The sequence below is a fragment of the Salvelinus fontinalis genome, chromosome 19, assembly GCF_029448725.1.
Source record: "Salvelinus fontinalis isolate EN_2023a chromosome 19, ASM2944872v1, whole genome shotgun sequence".
NCBI lineage: Eukaryota > Metazoa > Chordata > Actinopteri > Salmoniformes > Salmonidae > Salvelinus > Salvelinus fontinalis.
The window spans coordinates 19924523-19944241 of NC_074683.1; the positions used below are offsets into that span (position 1 = coordinate 19924523).

General features: G+C 42.8%; 1 protein-coding gene across 1 annotated transcript in view; it reads right to left on the reverse strand.

Annotated features, from left to right (window-relative positions):
- LOC129816476 (collagen alpha-1(XVIII) chain-like) overlaps positions 1-19719 on the reverse strand; it is a 202281-nt gene that overhangs the window by 120538 nt on the left and 62024 nt on the right. The gene's annotated exons all lie outside the window — the stretch shown is intronic.

A 19719-nucleotide genomic window follows, 5' to 3' on the forward strand; every position in this document is an offset into this window, starting at 1 on the left:
GACCCTATTACAGGAGCTGAGTCACTGGCTTACTGGTGCTCTTCCATGCCGTCCCTAGGAGGGGTGCGTCACTTTAGTAAGTTGAGTCACTGACGTGATCTTCCTGTCCGGGTTGGCGCCCCCCTCGGGTTCGTGCCGTGGGGGAGGTCTTCGTGGGCTATTGTCTCAGGATGGTAAGTTGGTGGTTGAAGTTATCCCAGTGACCTAGCCACCGTGCTTCTACATCTGCATTGCTTGCTGTTTGGGGTTTTAGGCTGGATTTCTGTACAGCACTGTGACATCAGTTGATGTTAAAAGGGCTTTATAAATACATTTGATTGATTGATTGATTGATTGATTGATTGATTGACAGTGCACACTGAGGAAGAGAGGCCATGGACAGACAGAGCTGAAACTTCACTGCTTGACATGTATGATGAAATCCTGGTTGAGACTGAACAAATGAACAAGGAAACAGCATAACAAGTAAGTGAAAGAAATAGGTTTTGATTACGATCTAATCGTAATGGGGACATACGTAAATGCCAACAAAATAACTTTTTTGGTCAGTGTGGTGTGGTGTATGTGTGTGTAACCTTTAACTAGGCAAGTCAATGAAGAACACATTCTTATTTACAATGACGGCCTACCTCGGCCAAACTCGGACAACGCTGGGCCAATTGTGCGATGCCCTATGGGACTCTCAATCACGGCCGGATGTGATACAGCCTGGATTCGAACCAGGGACTGTAGTGACGCCTCTTGCACTGAGTTGCAGTGCCTTAGACCGCTGCGTTCGTTCGTGTGTGTGTGTGTGTGTGTGTTTGTGTGTGTGTGTGTGTGTGTGTAATTATTCAACTGTACTATAAAGCTTAAAAGGCCACTAAAATGTTTAATATTGGTATCGTTTTTTTTGGCAAGGAAAATATCGGATATCGGTATTGGCCAAAAATGGCATATCGGTGCATCCCTAGCCTGCAGTGCTTAAGGTAATGCACAGGACCGACTACACTTATCCTTAAGTTTAAAAAATGTAAGTGTACAGTAAGGCACGGAAAATGTTCTGACACACGATTTAACTAATCTGGTATATTTTTCTCATGCGTTTCTCCCCAGTGGCCACATGAGGTTCGCAATTAGGAGCAGGAAGGATGATTTGGGTATAATGATCACTTGTAAGTGGAAACAAAGGCTAATGGACTCATAGTATCATTTTCCCTCAATGGAGAGGATATTGGCACAACACTGTCAAAATGAATGTCCATTGTTGCTGATTGTTTGCCAGGTTCTAAGGAAATGAACAAGTCACCCCCAAACTAAGTTGACCACAACCACAAGAGATAGAGGAGGTGCTGACAACTTTAGAATGAAGCAGTTTACTGATTTTTTTCTATTTGCAGTCCAAGTGATAACTCTTTCATTGTGGCCAAAACTTCATAAAAATCCATGACACCAATCTCCCTTAGAGCTCTCTTTGATTATCATAGTTTAGGACAGGGTACCCCAACTGGCGGCCCACGGGTGGTTTTATTTGGCCCCCCCGAGTCTTCTATAAATAAATAAAAAATAAATGTTTTATTGTTGGACATAAAAGACTGTAAAAATACCAGGAAATCAGATCCAAGTGATTTTAATTTGAGAAATCTGTCACTAGTATTCACACGCACAATAGAGAGACACGTGATCGTATACAAATGTAAGCAAAGTTTGAAATGATTATGTCTTAGTCAAACATTACATCTGTGTGGGCTTCTTGAGGTCAATTTACAGTCTAAAAATGATTTGTAATTATGTTTACATTTTAGTCATTTAGCAGACGCTTTTTACCAGAGCGACTTACACGGGAAATGAGGGTCATGTGGCTTGCGCAAGAGCACATCTCTTGATTTTTCATCTAGTCAGCTCTGAGATTCAAACCAGTGACCTTTCGTACTCTTAACTGCTAGGCTACCTGCCGACCCTGCATTTTCCGGCCCCTAGACCATCTGCTAAAAATATATATATATATAAAAAACAAAAATCGGCCTGTGGCTGAATCTAGTTGATGATCCCTGGTTTAGGATGAAGGACTTGATGTGTTGTCCTACGCAGTCACACAAGCAACGTGCATTCCCACCAGCGTGATCAGAGAGCTAGCTTCCTATGCTAAATGAATGAGCAAACCCCTCAAAATAGAACATGGGCTGTATTAGATTGACAAACTATATATAGGCTCCATGTACAGAGTACATTAGGTTATTTAGTGTTCCTTGATCAAAAACAAAAGGAGTTCTGTTCTAAGGCCTACTTCTCTCTGAACATGCGGTTCAGTTTCAGCAGGCCCTGATTGTCAAAGTGAATCAAGTCTATCCTGGCTCGCTTTGCAGTGAAGAGCAGTCCGACACAGCTAAGAATTCCACAGAGGCAAGCAGGCCCTTGTTCAGTTTGAGGGACAGCTTCTTTATGTATGGAAAGGAATGAAGCAAGTCCATATTGTCTGACACACAGGCATGGCACCCATCCAGCTCCCCTGTACCGTGTGACCTTTTTGGCATCAGTGATGAGAAGAAATCATCTTCATATGATGAATGCTTCTCTGTCTCGTCCTCTGTCATTGTGCCAAGATGATGTTTCGTGTAGACCAAACCTGTATAGTTGTAAATACACAACAAATTCTGCTTTATGTGGCAACTTAGTTCATCATATCACGGACATTACAATAGCCCAGACAGACTTTCCATACTTATTATTCTCAGATACCGGGACTGTAGTGAGTTCATCACGTTCTCAGACCTAACAAGTTGTCTAATGTTGCGATGAGTCCATGTCTAGCTGTACCTATTCTGTAGACACGCAATTATATATTTGCACAGTTAGACTAACTGAGTCTCAGGCCTTTAGATTAACGTTATCCTAATTTACAAAGACAATTTACAGTACATAGCAAAAAATCCTAGGTCTCTCTAAGTACTGTGTCATGACCAAGCAAGGTAACATTCGCTGTTAGCTTGCTTGAATATTAGATAGCTATTAGATAGCTATCTATACTAGCTGCTAAAGTCATCCTTAGCAACATTTTGGATCATTCATAGCTAGTTATCTTACCTCTACAATATTTCCTGAAGTTCGAGGCAGAGTTTGTGTAGGCTGCCTCCTATGCCATCCTGGGTAAGCAAAGCTTGCATTGCATCACCTCTCTTGTGCTTGGATGAGAACTGGTCACAGTCTCCTCCGTCTCCATTGTTTTCACACACACCGCTTTGATATAAAAATGTTCCTCTCTTTCATGACACGTCTCGAACTAAACTAAGTTATTTTTGCATTTTATAAAATCTCTATTCACTTTGTGCGCACAGCTTGATATGATTGGCCTTTATTGGTGTGATGCGTGACAGTTTATTTGATTGGTCACTGACTAAACAACGATTACCTTTCTTTGGAGGGCCTCAGTCGCAAACTTTCCTTGCCCTCATGATCTACTATTATGGATAGCCTACAAAACATTGTACTCTGTAACGGATGGTTTTAATAAGGTAGAGAAGTACAATACATACTTAACTAAAAGTTAAATGATTGTCTTTGAAAAATGCTCAAATTACATGGAAAAGTTACTCAATTACAGTAACAAGAGTATTTATAATCAGTTACTTCCATCCCTGACAACCTGACCCTCTTCTGCTCCATCTCCTGTGGGTGTGTCCCTCACTCCCTTTCGTCACTGCATCAGATGCAAAAGCCATCTGTCTCCCAAAGTCCCCAAAGAGAGAATCATACTGTAGAGAAGAACAAAGACTTTGCATGGATGCAATCTGGAGAAATCAAACTAGAGTGTTGTTACTGCAGCTACGAAATGAATAGGCAGGGCCTAAAGGTGTCTTAATGTGAAATGTAATGTGTGATAAAGAGAGTTCACAGGGTTTGCAATGTTTCATAGGCCTGGGAGGGGCAGAGGTTGCCAAAAGAGTGGGTGCCCAAGAATATCCTTCGCTTGGCGTGTTCTCTGCTGGAGTCTGCTCCGCATCAGGAAATTCGCTTATTTCTGGACGTCCCCGACAATGTAGAGACAAAATTCCATTGAACTGATGCCGTGTAAGTCGCCTTTTGAGTGACAGCGCCAGAGTTTTCAACACGGGAAATCTACACGAAACAAAAGTACCGTGAGTGCAGTAGAAAATCAAAAAGGCAAATGCGCCAGCTTTTCACCATCTATTTCACGTCCGCTGTAAAGATAACGCAGATCGAAAAACGTCCTGTCGTCTTCTTATGTGAGGCATGTTCATTTGCAACTGGTAATTATTTGTGAGGATGTGTGAGGTATGCACTGTTATGTCTAACAAAGACAACAAAGTTCAGTTATAAGAAACTTGGACACCATTCTTTTCTTTTTTTTCTTTTTTTACTGAGGGCCCTTGGGATGTTGGGAAAAGGTTAGTAGTACCGTAAAAAAGGTTGTAAACTGCATTTTGTAACTTGTATTTATGCACAATGGAATAATAAAACTAAGACAAATTCTAATTTGTGGATCATTTTCCTTTCAACGACTTTAGTAGGGTTGTTTTAGACATCCCTGCACACAAATTATCATTAAATTGGATGGAACCATACTTGAAACTTTACTCCCTGAACTAATGATATCTGGGTGACATAGACCATAAATTAATGTTCCAGTATAAAATAAAATAATCACACTGTAGGTAAAGGCAAATCAAATGAAGATATTTTGAATAGCTCTTGATGAAGTGTAATACACAAATTACAGCATTTCAGAAGAACCGTCTCCCACCACAGTGGAGAGAAAAGAGTAGAAAGTAATGCTGCATAGACGGTATATAGATCGAAACAACACTAAAACAGTACTATTCCAACAGCAGAGGAAATTAAATGACTGTCCTGCAAAAATAAAGTCTACATTCATTTCAATTCCCTTTGGGTCATAATTCAGAGTTCAGATATTAGCTGGGGATATTGCAGGAGAACGTCCCAATCCCACAGCAGACAGAGACACCTGGATCATGTTCATTACGACATGCAACGGGGAAAACTGAAAACTTTTTGCAACAAAAAACTAAAATCTGCGTTCCTCCCTGTTTAGGGGTGTTATCACATATAGTCCTCTTTAAAAGAACCGATCTCAGCCGACTTTAAAGTGAACTACGGGCTAAAATAAAGCAAAAGAACACAGTTCTTTTTGTATTCACACGGCACTTGCCTTTGAATGAGGATTCAACTGTTTGCCGGTTCACTTCATCTATTTTGTGGTCCTCGTCGTCTTTGCGTTCACATTGTTATGTTCAGAAAGGAACCAACAAGTTTTTCCAACATTCACTCAATGCACTCTGGGTTTTTACCATGTGGAGCACAATCCATTCTATCAGAATGTGTTATCAGACAGCTAGATACACCTACTTACATTTTGGAAGCTAATAGATTGCATTCAGTTAAAAGACGAGTGATTGTAATCAATTACTATTAACAAGACACTATGAACATGTCACTATTATTGGTAACATAATACATAGCAGAAAAATAACTGCAGATTAAATAATGCTATAATTGAACATTGTACACCCAATGTAAGCCATTGCTCCTTTAAGAGCTAGAATTGATTTTGTACCCTATATTGTGATCATCCCCAAATATGTTGCCTTCTCACACTATTCAAACCCCCAATCAAATAAATAATTTATGAAGCACTCTTATCCTAAAGAGAAACATATTACGAACAAATAATCTGAACAAAAAATTCCACACATTTTGGAATTTATGTGCACCCTTGACAGCCGCTATTCAATATCCATAAACGGCACGTGTTTTTTCCCCGCGAACCTGCACATCATCATCTTCCCTCTTTTGTGTCACCAACGTGAGAACTTATGGCACTGGCAGGGGAAACGGAGTTGTAGTAGTCTAGTGTGTGGTGCAGGAATAATAACAAGGGAACCTGGGGAACTTTATGTTCAATTTTCTCTAAAAAAGGGAACCGGACCACAGAATTCAAGCGAACCGAACTCAGACCACGTCTCGAGATGGTCTCAGTTCGGTTTGCTCCAGGGGCACTTTTGAGGAGTCTGAGTTCCTTTGGAGTGTTCACACTCCACATAAAATGAAGCGAAATGCACTGAGTTCACCAAAATTGGCTGAAAGGAACCAAGTGTGAAATTCTATGTCTGTTTACTTCAGTTTGGAGCATACTGAAATAGGCTCAGGGGTTACTGGCGGAAGGAATCACAGTTGAGCTGAGTCACAAGGGATCACCCCTTAACACCATCAAGGAACAGACATTTGCACAGATGCCAAATTAACTACAAAGAAACCCTATGTGAAAAGCACCCAACAAGGACCTGGCCTGAGAATGCTTGTTACACCATGCAGTAACTATTATTGGATGTAATATCTTCTTTGGCCAGAGTCCAGAAACATTTTGGGAAGTCGTGATTGTATACCAAGTCTGAGGGTTTCGTGGAGGCATGGTGTGGCAGATATGAACTTGGCATTGAACCTATTCTGTGCAATCAGGAGGTGGCTGTTGAATGACTGGCACTGGAAATGTGTATAGTGGACAAGGGCAGTTGGATGCCCATCGACGTGATAACTCGAATGGAAAAACTGGGACAAGAAGCAGAAAATGGTTGAATTGCATGCTTATCGTCTTTCTGGCATCACTCGTAAAAGCCCTGTGCGCTGAAATCACAGGCTCTCTCTGCGTGGGTTTGAAACATCCGCTTCCTCTTGTCCAGTTCACATCCAACCCACCTCTCCTCCACAGCTGCTACCTATTGTGAGCAGAACACTCTTCCATCAAAACAGGAAGGTGGGAGGACATCTTTCCACTAACTCTTATGTGGAGAGAAAAGTACTAGGCGATCACACATGGGACCTACAAATGTAAGTCAAAAGAAACCTGAGACATTTTTAAAGGCACTCGTTTATAGGAATTACGTAGAGTTCATTGAAGATGTATTTGACCCATAAAAAAAATGACATAGCACGTGCAAAGAAAGAGACATCAATAGGCTACGAAGCAGTAGTCATCAATAAAACTCTCCTGGAGTTTGTCACTCAAACTTGTGACTAGAAATTATGACAAAATGGTATGACTGTTCATATGAAGTAGGAGTGATGCCAAAGCACTGTCTCCTAACCTGCTTCCCCTTCTTCAGACAATACCTATGTAACATAACCCGAGGAATGACTCGTAAGGCTGCCGTTGTCAATGGGTCAATGAATGGACTTGCCTAATTGAAAAACGGCAACAAAAACAGGGTAATCCGATAGGCCGAACGCCGTCCAATCGTCTGCCGCTACGCACTACTTTTCACAGTACACAACCTCTGAGATTAGGTGTCTTCTTAATCGTACAGCAAATATACAACGGCTAGGCCTAAATATAGCTTGTGTGAATCATTTATGGGTATTTGCAACTCTATTTACAACCTCAGACCTAGCTACCATTCATATATTTGATAAAGCAGAGTGGTGAAAAATTGACATTGAAGTAGACTGCGGGCCATAAGACCGCAGCTAGTTCGAAGTGTGCAACATATCTGGATCCATTTCAAGAGGGTGACCGTTAGCGTTGGTGCCTTTTTGACTGCGGGCCAAACAGAACAGAACATGGAAATAACTCAGGCAGGATAGACGGCGACAATAAACCAGAATGCAATGAGGGGATCTTTAGTAACACTCCACACACCCAGGGGCCTTTTGACAGCCCCCCTGGCCCTTGTTGTTACAGCTAGCGTGGGTCATTGGCCTCTTACTGGAAGTTTGACAGAGGTTTTCAAACTTAAAAAAGTAGTTGGCCAGTCAGACCACGAGTGAGGAACAGTTTACATCTCAATGCCCCCATGCAGACATGAGTCCATTTTCCACAACATTGGTGTGTATATATATGGAATATCTGCAGGCTTCAATCCCAAATGAATGGAAATGATTTGCAACATCTAATTCCATCTGGGGTCCCATTGTTTCCATTCATTTGGGATCGAGGCTTATGGATTTCTCCTGATGCATATAGTCGAACAACAGATAGCTTGGAGGACTCCGGTCGAATTAAAGTATGAGCCAAGGGTAGATCCGACGAATAGGGAGAGTGGTCCAGGTGATTCATAACTAGACTAGACTACTAGACTACGTTGGCCTTCAAATAAACAGCCTCTGCCCTCCGTTCTGTTGGCAAATGTACAGTCACTAGAGAACAAACTGGACGAGCTGTCTCCTCCTAATCTTGACGTGACTGTTTGCTGATGAGATATCTTACGTCCTTCTGAGAAAGAGACTTCATTGTGGGCAAACATAGCCATTAGAAAAGTTTGTTCAAACATACATCCTTATGTGGTATGTTTTTGTGGTGATACACTAATCAGGTGAACTGATTAATATGATTGCGCTGCAGTAGATAGCAGCCATTTTGTTTTCTTTGTACATAATGTCTCCGCCATCATTTCCTATGTGTGTGGTTCCCACCGTGAAGCATGGAGGAGGAGGTGTGGGGGGTGCTTTGCTGTGATTTATTTAGAATTCAAGGCACGCTTAACCAGCATGGCTACCACAGCATTCGGCAGCGATACGACATCCCAGCTGGTTTGCACTTAGTGGGACTATCATTTGTTTTTCAACAGGACAATGACCCAACACACCTTCAGGCTGTGTAAGGGCCATTTGACCAAGAAGGAGAGTGATGGAGTGCTGCATCAGATGACCTGGTCTCCACAATCACCCCACCTCAACCCAATTGAGATGGTTTGGGATTAGTTGGACCGCAGAGTGAAGAAAAAGCAGTTATCAACTGCCCAGCATATGCAGGAACTCTTTCGAGACTGTTGGAAAAGTATTCCAGGTGAAGCTGGTTGAGAGAATGCAAAGCTGTCATCAAGGCAAAGGGTGGGTAGTTTGAAGAATCTCAAATATAAAATATATTTTGATTTGTTTAACACTTTTTTGATTACTACATGATTCCATATGTACTATTACATAGTTTGATGTCTTCACTATTATTCTACAATGTAGAAATTGTAAAAATAAAGAAAATCCCTTGAATGAGTAGGTGTGTCCAAACTTTTGACTGGTACTGTTTGTTCTGGGATTCATCCAATAACATTGAGGAGTTCACCATACAAGAGACCGGTTTCATTAATAAGTGCATCGATGATGTACATATCCCAAGCAGAAGCCATGGATTACAGGCAACATCCGACTGAGGTAAAAGCTGGAGCTGCCGCTTTCAAGGAGCGGGACACTAATCCGGACGCTTATATGAAATCCCGGTACAACCTCCAACGAGCTATCAAAAAGTCAAAGCAGCAATACAGGGCTAAGATTGAATCCTACTACGCCGGATCTGACACTCGTCGGATGTGGCAGGGCTTGCAAAGTATCACGAATTACAAAGGGAAACACAGCCACGAGCTGCCCAGTGACGCAAACCTACCAGACGAGCTAAGGCAAGCAAAGGTGAACCATGCATGAGAGCACCAGCTGGTACAGACGACTGCGTTATCCCGATCTCTGTAGCCAATGTGAGTAAGACCTTTACACAGGTATACATTCACAAGACTACGGGGCCAGACAGATAACCAGGACGCATACTCAGAGCATGTGCTGACCAGCTGGCAAGTGTCTTCACTGACATTTTCAACCTCTCCCAGACCCAGTCTGTAATACGTACATGTTTCAAGCAGACAACCATAGTCCTGTGTTACTGTGACCAACAACGCAAAAGTAACCTGTTTAAACGACGAACTCCCATAGCACTCACTTCTGCAGCCATGAAATGCTTTGAAAGTCATCATCTACACACAATTAATGACGAAGTGATAAAAAAATGTGGAAATGAAATTGGAAATGTATTGGAAATGAAATACAGAAATATCTCATTTAAAAAACAGGGACTGAGAGACTAGTAAGGTTAGAGGGAACAATGAATGGAGCTAAATACAAGAACAGCCTTGATGAGAACCTGCTCCAGAGTGCAAATGACAGAATGGTGCGAAAATGTATGTTCCAAAAGGACAATGACACCAAGCATACAGCCAAATCAATGCAGGAATGGCTTCGGAACAATAATGTGACAGTCCTCAAGTGGCCCAGCCAATGCTTAGACTTGAATCCCATTTGAAATCTGTGGAAAGACTTGAAGATTGCTGTTCACCGCCACTCCCCATCTTGAGAAAATCTGCAAGGAAGACAAGGAGACAATCCCCAAATCCAAATGTGCAAAACTGTATAAAATGTTTCTATACATTTGCAAAAATGTTAAATTTGTCATTGTGGGGTATTGTGGGTAGATGCAGGAGAACAAAATTAATGTAATAAATGTTGAATTTAGGCTGTAACGCAGCTGTATCTACTGTACCTCACTTACCTCGTACCCATGCACATCGATTCAGTACTGGTACCCGTGCGTATATAGCCAAATTATTGTTACTCAGTGTGTGTTTATTACTTTTGTTATTTTTTTAAATAATTGTTATACTTTTCTTTCTGAATTGTTGGGAAGGGCCTGTAAGTAACCCCATTTCATTGTTAGTCTACACGTGTTGTTTACAAAGCAATTTGAGATAATAAAGTACACATAAAAATAATAGAACACACACCACACGTACTCAAGCTCTACACAGTTTCATTCAAATGAAATCGATTTTGCAAGAGACACCTGATTGTCTCAAGAGATAAAGGGGGAGATTATAGGACTTAGATCAATTAATTAAAGGTGGTACGTTTGAGAAAAATGTATAGTGTTATTTTCCTACACCAGGAAACTGTGGAAATGAATTAATATAAGTCCTATAATAATAATTAAAAACCAGTTCAGGACGTCTAAGACAAGCCAAACATCGCCCACTACTGTCCATGCCAAATATCCACAACATAAAATAAGATTGCCGGAGATAGGAGTATCTTGAACCTGTCCAACAAAATACACCCCTTCCGCTGACAAAAATGTCTAGTAGGCGAGTACTCCCATAAAACATAAATTCTGATTGCTACACTGCATAGAGAAAATTATACAATTCAGGTATAGCTTCCCTCTCAACTCTCCTCATGTTCTGCATGAAAGCCAAGGATGTTACCCTAGCTGTGGTGTCATGAAAACACCAGTGGTAACCCATTCCAGCAGAGGGCAGCACTCAAAGGAACAACAGGAACATCTCATAACGCCTTCTAGAAGGTCATCATCCCAGAACTTTTCCAATCCATAACTAGGGGACCCACAGAGGGTGCACTTTTGTCTTCTAGCACAGCACCAACACAAAGAATAAACAAAGTTGAATTGGGTGTGTTCGTGCTGGGCCAGAGCACAAATGTGCACACCGCGAGGAGCATTCCAGCAATGGATTGAGAAATGCTGTAGACTCCAGCTTCAAAATCAAATCAAAGTTTAGTTGTCGCGTACACAGATTAGCAGATGTGAAATGCTTATGTTTCTAGCTCCAACCGTGCAGTAAGTGTCTAACAGTACAGTACAATAATAATAGTACACAAATAATCAATGACAAAAATGAAGAAATATCAAAACTTGCAACGTCAGAACGAGCAATGTCAGAGTCTGGAATATAAATACGCGGTGTGCATACACTGTACGGACAATTATGTGCGTGTGTGCGAGTTCCCCAGGGCACTATCGCAGCACCTGAAGGAGTATTTGAAAAGGCTATAAGAAGGAGATACATCACAAAGCCATTTCTGGCAGATAAGGCAGGAGAGGCCTTTCGCAGATGCTGTTAGAGATGTGTCGCAGCTCAGCTGCCTTTATGGAGATAGAGGAGAGGAGGACAAGGAGGGGTAAAGGGGGCTCCAACCAAGGAGTGAGGGAGGGGAGTTAATTTGACAGACATCTTTCATGTCTGCTCTCGGCGGACTCGTTCTTCGTAGACAAACCCAACCTGTACAGACAAACCCAAGAGCCAGCTCAGCCCTACGTGGTCTCGTGGTCCTGCTCAGGCAAGCAGAAGCAGCATCCCCCGCCTTCATTGCTACATTCCTGAACAACAGGGGAGAATGTAGCCCATAGTGCTCAGCCCGGTCAAATAGATACAGTACAGAGAGACATAGAGAGGGGGGGGGGAGAGAGAGAGAAAGACAGGATGGAGGGGAAGAGAGAGCAAAGAAAAGGATGGGGGAAAAGAGGCAGGGAAAGAGATGGATTGGGGAAAAGAGAGAGAGGGAGGGGAGAGAGAAAGAAAGAGGGAGAAATAAAGAAAGAAAGAGAGGGAGGTTGGCCAACTTTAGAGCTGGGACACTATGTTGCTGCCACCAAGCATTCCGCTCAGTAAATGATGAGCAACAGGATTCTACTTCTAATCCTGGAGGTGTCTCAACCAAATGGTGGGCACAACACAAACACACTATGATTTTGAAACCACAATGGCCAAACTCACTCTCTATGGTTCGAACTAATCCATGTATGGCACGACCATCACTTGTTGATCCAACAAAGTGAAATGCTATACCTACTCAATTTATTGACACTAGTAACTAGTTGAATTGTGTTATAACATGGATACAGTATGATAGCTATAACAATATCGATGAATTCACACCTTTCTCTACAGTTGCCATTGACACGCAACCATGTTCTGACTCGCTCTTGAAACGATGATGGTATTATGAAACCAATAAAGGTGTTAGAAGCTGTCGTGTAATTATAATAATAATACATAATAATAACAAGAACACGCGCAGTACAATGTTATACTATTCCTTTCAATATGCACCCAGGACAGAATCGCTGCTAGAATACTACCCTGATGTATAGATTTAATTCACACAGCAGTGGATGAACAGTCAGCTCCATGCAAGTGGCTCCCTGTGCTGCCTAATGTATGACCAAATAACTGTACTCTACAATACATTTTGAGAAACTTTGCCATACTTAATCAAATGAGACCAATGTTAAAATGTGTTATGGCTGATAGAAAGACATATAGAAAGAGAGAGTAGAGCGAGTAGAGAGAGAGAGAGAGAGAGCGAAAGAGAGAGCGAGAGAGAGAGAGAGAGAGAGAGAGCGAGAGAGAAAGGAGAGAGAGAGAGAGAAAGAGAGAGAGAGAGAGAGAGAGAGACATTCTCCGAACAAAGAGACACCTGTGGAAACATAAACACGCGCTGTATGTGTATTAATAAGGCTTGTCAACAGTGAACCCGCTGGCACCGCCTGTCAGATGAAGCATGCGATTGTGCAGGTAAACGAACAGAGGGATTGGTAGGTGCGTGCACAACGACAATGCAACTGCTGCCCATCCTGAAGCTCAACGCCTCTCATCCAATGTCAATCAACGGAGTGGAGAGGGGGCTTTCTTCAGGGGAGGTTGGTGAACAGAAAAATCCACCAGTAGGCCCATACGCAATGTTGACTGAGATAAAGTCATTATAAAACTGCTTATTTTCGTAATAAACGTCGAACAAGTCAGCAGCCAACCCCAGAGCCAAAACCGTTCAACAATTCTTCAATATTGATCTCATAAGCACCAGTCAGACCACAGGAACGTGTTCTTTGTTTCAACGTATCCTGAACAACTCGACTGAACAATCATAATGCCCCCCCCGCCCCCCCCCTCTTACTGGATCAAAAACTAACACGCTGTGTGCGCCAATATTAGGTATGTGTGAGAGTTCTGCTTCAAAATGCTGCCAAATCTACATAATATTCTGAAATGAGGCCACAAAACATATTTATACAGTGCCAAGATGTTTGATAATACATCCTATTTTTAAACAGAAGCACGTGCCTACTCACCTGAGGTACAAAAACGAATTGTGAACAACAAATTCTATCCAATTCACCAAGGCGATGCAATGCAGCCCTTCTAACACAAGAGGGAGTCCTCAAATCCTGGAGAGCTCTGCGGGGTGCCACAGCCAGCCACAGAGTCTTCAACCTCATTGGAAGTGGAGAGGCTCAATCACAAGACTATTAGCAGGGCTTAAGGGGCAGCCCGCAGGACGGGCCTGTTCACACAGTTCAGAGGGAACATGGGCAGGGGCGAGGAGCAGAGGCCAACCAAGATCAGGGGTCATGGGAGTTCGGGACATGGGCCATGTTCGAATATCTATTTCGTCATGTGGTTGAACTATCCCTTTTAAGAATGCATTCTTCCTTCCTCTGTGAATGGCTGGATCAGTGATCACTTTGAGCAGCGGGTAAATTAAGGGGATATTCAAACACGGCGACGGACAAGACTGAGCTCAAACCACCATTCCATCCACAGAGGGCAACTGAGCATAGGAGCTCTTGATGGATGTGATTTATAGTTAATTTTCCAGGTGCTCAAAGCACTTTACGATTTGAGGGGGGGGTGGTTCACTTCATCCATGGCACCAATGTGCAGCAACACCCACCTTTGTGATGCCACTGTCTCCAATAGCCATTTTGTGCCAGAAAGCCAGTGGAGTGTAGAGGTGGGGAGTGAACCAACTACTGCTAATAATTTACCTGCTTCCCAGACCCAGAATGAACAAACTGGCACTCCCCACCAGGAATCCAGATGTCTGCGTGTCTGTAACTGACTGGAAAGGGCTGGGCAGGTGGGGTCACAGAGGTGAAGAGGACCCTGTGGGTTGAGACTGGCTAAATATTTACTGAGAGTGAAGGGTGAGGGGGTTTAAGAATTGGGCTTATTTGGAGCTAGTGTAAAAATAATGAAGGGCACGGTTAATCGATTCATCTAATATACGAACAAACTTGAACATTTGATAACTTGCGAGCGTATTATAGCCATGTTTTAACAATGAAAAGGCTTTGCCGGAATTAAATAGAATTATTCGTGTGACATCGCTACACACAAGTACTGTTTATACCGCGACTTTAACGTTGTTTTTTATGTTGTTTTTTAAAAGCGGTGCCGAAATAAAGACACCAGTAGCCTGAACATGTTTCATGCCTGTAGCTTGTTGCTATTGTCGGGCAATCAAAGAGGCACTACAGTCAGAGGCTCCATATATAGCCTAGCAGATGAAGTAGGATATTTCTAATCAATGCAAAATGGAATTCAAATTATGGAATTAAGTTACCTCAATGAAAGGAGTAGACTAAAACGAGTAACCAACAGGTAGGCTGTTTTAAAAAAAATCCGAATGGAGTTGTTGTACAAAAGGATATGAAGAGCAGCAAAATTGCCTCCAATTAGCTTTGCTAGCTAGCTAGTTGGCTAACTTATCTGGCTAGCGTAGATATCAAATCTAATTTTATTAGTCACATGCGCCGAATACAACAGGTGTAGATCTTACAGTGAAATACTTACTTACGAGCCCCTAACCACCAGTGCAGTTTAAAAAAATACAGATAAGAATAAGAGATGAATGTAACAAGTAAATAAACAGCAGCAGTAAAAAATAACAATATATACAGGGTACAAGGTACTGCCGGTACAGAGTCAATGTGCGGGGGCACCGGTTAGTTGAGGTAGTATGTACATGTAGGTCGAGTTAATTAAAGTGACCATACAAAGATGACAACAGAGATTGTCAGTGGTGTGGAGGGGGGGGGGGGGGGGGGGGGGGGCAATGCAAATAGTCTGGGTTGCCATTTGACTAGGTGTTCAGGAGTCTTATGGCTTGGGGGGAGAAGCTGTTTAGAAGCCTCTTAAACTTGGTACTGCTTGCCGTGTGGTAGAGAGAACAGTCTATGACTGGCTGGAGTCTTTGACAATTTTTAGGGCCTTCCTCTGACACGCCTGGTGTAGAGGTCATGGATGGCAGGAAGCTTGGCCCCAGTGATGTACTGGGCCATTCGCACTACCCTCTGTAGTGCCTTGCGGTTGGAGGCCGAGCAGTTGCCATACCAGGCAGTGAAGCAACCAGCCAGGATGCTCTCGATGGTGCAGCTGTAGAACCTTTTGAGGATCTGAGGACCCATGCCAAATCTTTTCAGTCTCCTGAGGGGGAATAGGTTTTGTCGTGCCCACTTCATGACTGTCATGGTGTGCTTGGACCATGTCAGTTTGTTGGTGATGTGGACACCAAGGAACTTGAAGCTCTCAACCTGCTCCACTGCAGCCCCGTCGATGAGAATGGGGGCGTGCTCTGTCCTCTTATTCCTGGAGTCCACAATCATCTCCTTTGTCTTGATCACGTTGAGGGAGAGGTTGTTGTCCTGACACCACATGGCCAGGTCTCTGTTGTGTCATCGCCAAATGTAATGATGGTGTTGGAGTCGTGGCTGGCCGTGTAGTCATGAGGGAACAGGGAGTACAGGAGGGGGCTGAGCATGCACCCCTGAGGGGCCCCTGTGTTGAGGATCAGCGTGGCGGATGTGTTGTTACTAGGGGTCGACCGATTAATCGGAATGGCCGATTAATTAGGGCCGATTTCAAGTTTTCATAACAATCAGTAATCGGCATTTTTGGACACCGATTGTGGCCGATTACATTGCACTCCACCAGGAGACTGCGTGGCAGGCTGACTACCTGTTACGCGAGTGCAGCCTGAAGCCAAGGTAAGTTGCTAGCTATCATTAAACTTATCTTACAAAAAACAATCAATCTTAACATAATCACTAGTTAACTACACATGGTTGATGATATTACTAGTTTATCTAGCTTCTCCTGCGTTGCATAGAATCGATGCGGTGCCTGTTAATTTCTCATCGAATCACAGCCTACGTCGCCAAACGGGTGACGATTTAACAAGCGCATTCGCGTAAAAAGCACTGTCGTTGCACCAACGTCTACCTAACTATAAACATCAATGCCTTTCTTTAAAATCAATACACAAGTATATATTTTTAAACCTGCATATTTAGTTAATGTTCCCTGCTAACATGAATTTCTTTTAACTAGGGAAATTGTCTCTTGCTTTCCGTGCAGGCAGAGTCAGGGTATATGCAGCAGTTTGGGCCGCCTGGCTCGTTGCGAACTGTGTGAAGACCATTTATACCTAACAAAGACCGTAATTAATTTGCCAGAGTTGTACATAATTATGAAATAACATTGAAGGTTGTGCAATGTAACAGCAATATTTAGAGTTAGGAATGCCACCCGTTAGGTAAAATACGGAAAGGTTCCGTATTTCACTGAAAGAATAACCATTTTGTTTTCGAAATTATAGTTTCCGGATTTGACCATATTAATGACCTTATTTCTGTGTGTTATTATGTTATAATTAAGTCTATGATTTGATATTTGATATAGCAGTCTGACTGAGTGGTGGTGGGCAGCAGCACGCTCGTACGCATTCATTCAAACAGCACTTTCGTGCATTTGCCAGCAGCTCTTCGCTGTGCTTCAAGCATTGAGCTGTTTATGACTTCAAGCCTATCAACTCCCAAGATTAGGCTGGTGTAACCGATGTGAAAGGGCTAGCTACTTAGCGGGGTGCGTGCTAATAGCGTTTCAATCGGTGACATCACTCGCTCAGAGACTTGGAGTAGTTGTTCCCCTTGCTCTGCAAGGGCCGCGGCTTTTGTGGAGCGATGGGTAACGATGCTTCGAGGGTGGCTGTTGTCGATTGTCCCTGGTTCGAGCGCATGTAGGGGCGAGAGGGACGGAAGCTATACTGTTACACTGGAAATACTAAAGTGCCTATAAGAACATCCAATAGTCAAAGGTTAATGAAATACAAATGGTATAGAGAGAAATAGTCCTATAATTCCTATAATAACTATAACCTAAAACTTCTTACCTGGGAATATTGAAGACTCATGTTAAAAGGAACCACCAGCTTTCATATGTTCTGAGCAAGGAACTTAAAAGTTGCTTTTTTACATGGCACATATTGCACTTTTACTTTCTTCTCCAACACTTTGTTTTTGCATTATTTAAAACAAATTGAACATGTTTCATTATTTATTTGAGACTAAATTGTTTTATTGCTGTATTATATTAAGTTAAAATAAGTGTTCATACAGTATTGTTGTAATATATATATCTATATAAAAATCGGCTGATTAATAGGTATCGGCTTTTTTTGTCCCTCCAATAAATCGGTATCGGTATCGGCGTTGAATAATCATAATTGGTCGACCTCTAGTTGTTACCTACCTTTACCACCTGGGGGCGGCCGTAAGGAAGTCTACAATCCAGCTGCAGAGGGAGGTGTTTAGTCCCAGGGTCCTTAGCATATTGATGAGCATTGAGGGCACTATGGTGTTGAACGCTGAGCTGTAGTCAATGAATAGCATTCTCACATAGGTATTCCTTTTGTCCAGGTGGGAAAGGGTAGTGTGGAGTGCAATAGAGACAGCCTCATCTGTGGATCTATTGGGGCGGTATGCAAATTGGAGTGGGTCTAGGGTTTCTGGGATGATGGTGTTGATGTGAGCCATGACCAGCCTTACAAAGCACTTAATGGCTACAGACGTGAGTGCTACGGGTCGGTAGTCATTTAAGCAGGTTACCTTAGTGTTCTTGGGCACAGGCACTATGGTGGTCTGCTTAAAACATGATGGAATTACAGACTCGGACAGGGAGAGGTTGAAAATGTCAGTGAAGACATTTACTAGTTGGTCAGCGCATGCTCCCAGTACACGTCCTGGTAATCCGTCTGGACCTGCGGCCTTGTGAATGTTGACCTGTTTAAAGGTCTTACTGACATCGGCTGCGTAGAGCGTGATCACACAGTCTTCCGGTACAGCTGGTGCTCTCATGCATGTTTCAGTGTTATTTGCCTCGAAGCGAGCATAGAAGTTGTTTAGTTTGTCTGGTAGGCTCGTGTCACTGGGCAGCTCTCGGCTGTGCTTCCCTTTGTAGTCTGTAATGGTTTTTATTAAAAATATATATTTCACCTTTACTAACCAGGTAGGCCAGTTGAGAACAAGTTCTCATTTACAACTGCGACCTGGCCAAGATAAAGCAAAGCAGTGCGACAAAAACAACACAGAGTTACATATAAACAAATGTACAGTCAATAACACAAAAGAAAAGAAAAATAAACAAATCTATGTACAGTGTGTGCAAATGTAGAAGAGTAGGGAGGTAGGCAATCAATAGGCCCTAGAGGCGAAAATAATTACAATTTAGCATTAATACTGGAGACGTGCAGATGATGTTGTGCACACAGAGATACTGGGGTGCAAAAGAGCAAGAGGGTATTAAGTAATAACATGGGGATGAGGTAGTCGGGTGTGCTATTTACAGATTGGTTGTGTACAGGTACAGTGATCGGTAAGCTGCTCAGACAGCTGATGCTTAGAGAGGGAGATAAGACTCTAGCTTCAGAGATTTTTGCAATTCGCTCCAGTCATTGGCAGCAGAGAACTGGAAGGACAGGAGGCCAAAGGAAGTGTTGGCTTTGGGGATGACCAGTGCAATAAACCTGCTGGAGCGCATGCTACGGGTGGGTGTTGCTATGGAGACCAGAGAGCTGAGATAAGGCAGGGCTTTACCTAGCAAAGACTTATAGATGACCTGGAGTCAGTGGGTTTGGCGACGGATATGTAGTGATGGCCAGCCAACGAGAACATACAGGTCGCAGTGGTGGGTAGTATATGGGGCTTTGGTGACAAAACGGATGGGACTGTGATAGACTGCATCCAATTTGCTGAGTAGGGTATTGGAGGATATGTTGTAAATGACATCGCCGAAGTCAAGGATCGGTAGGATAGTCAGTTTTACGAGGGTATGTTTAGCGGCATGAGTAAAGGAGGCTTTGTTGCAAAATAGGAAGCCAATTCCACATTTAATTTTGGATTGGCGATGCTTAATGTGAGTCTGGAAGGAGAGTTTACAGTCTAACCAGGCACCTCCACATATTCTAGGTCAGAACCGTCCAGAGTAGTGATGCTAGTCGGGCAGGAGGGTGCGGGCAGCAATCGGTTGAAGAGTATTT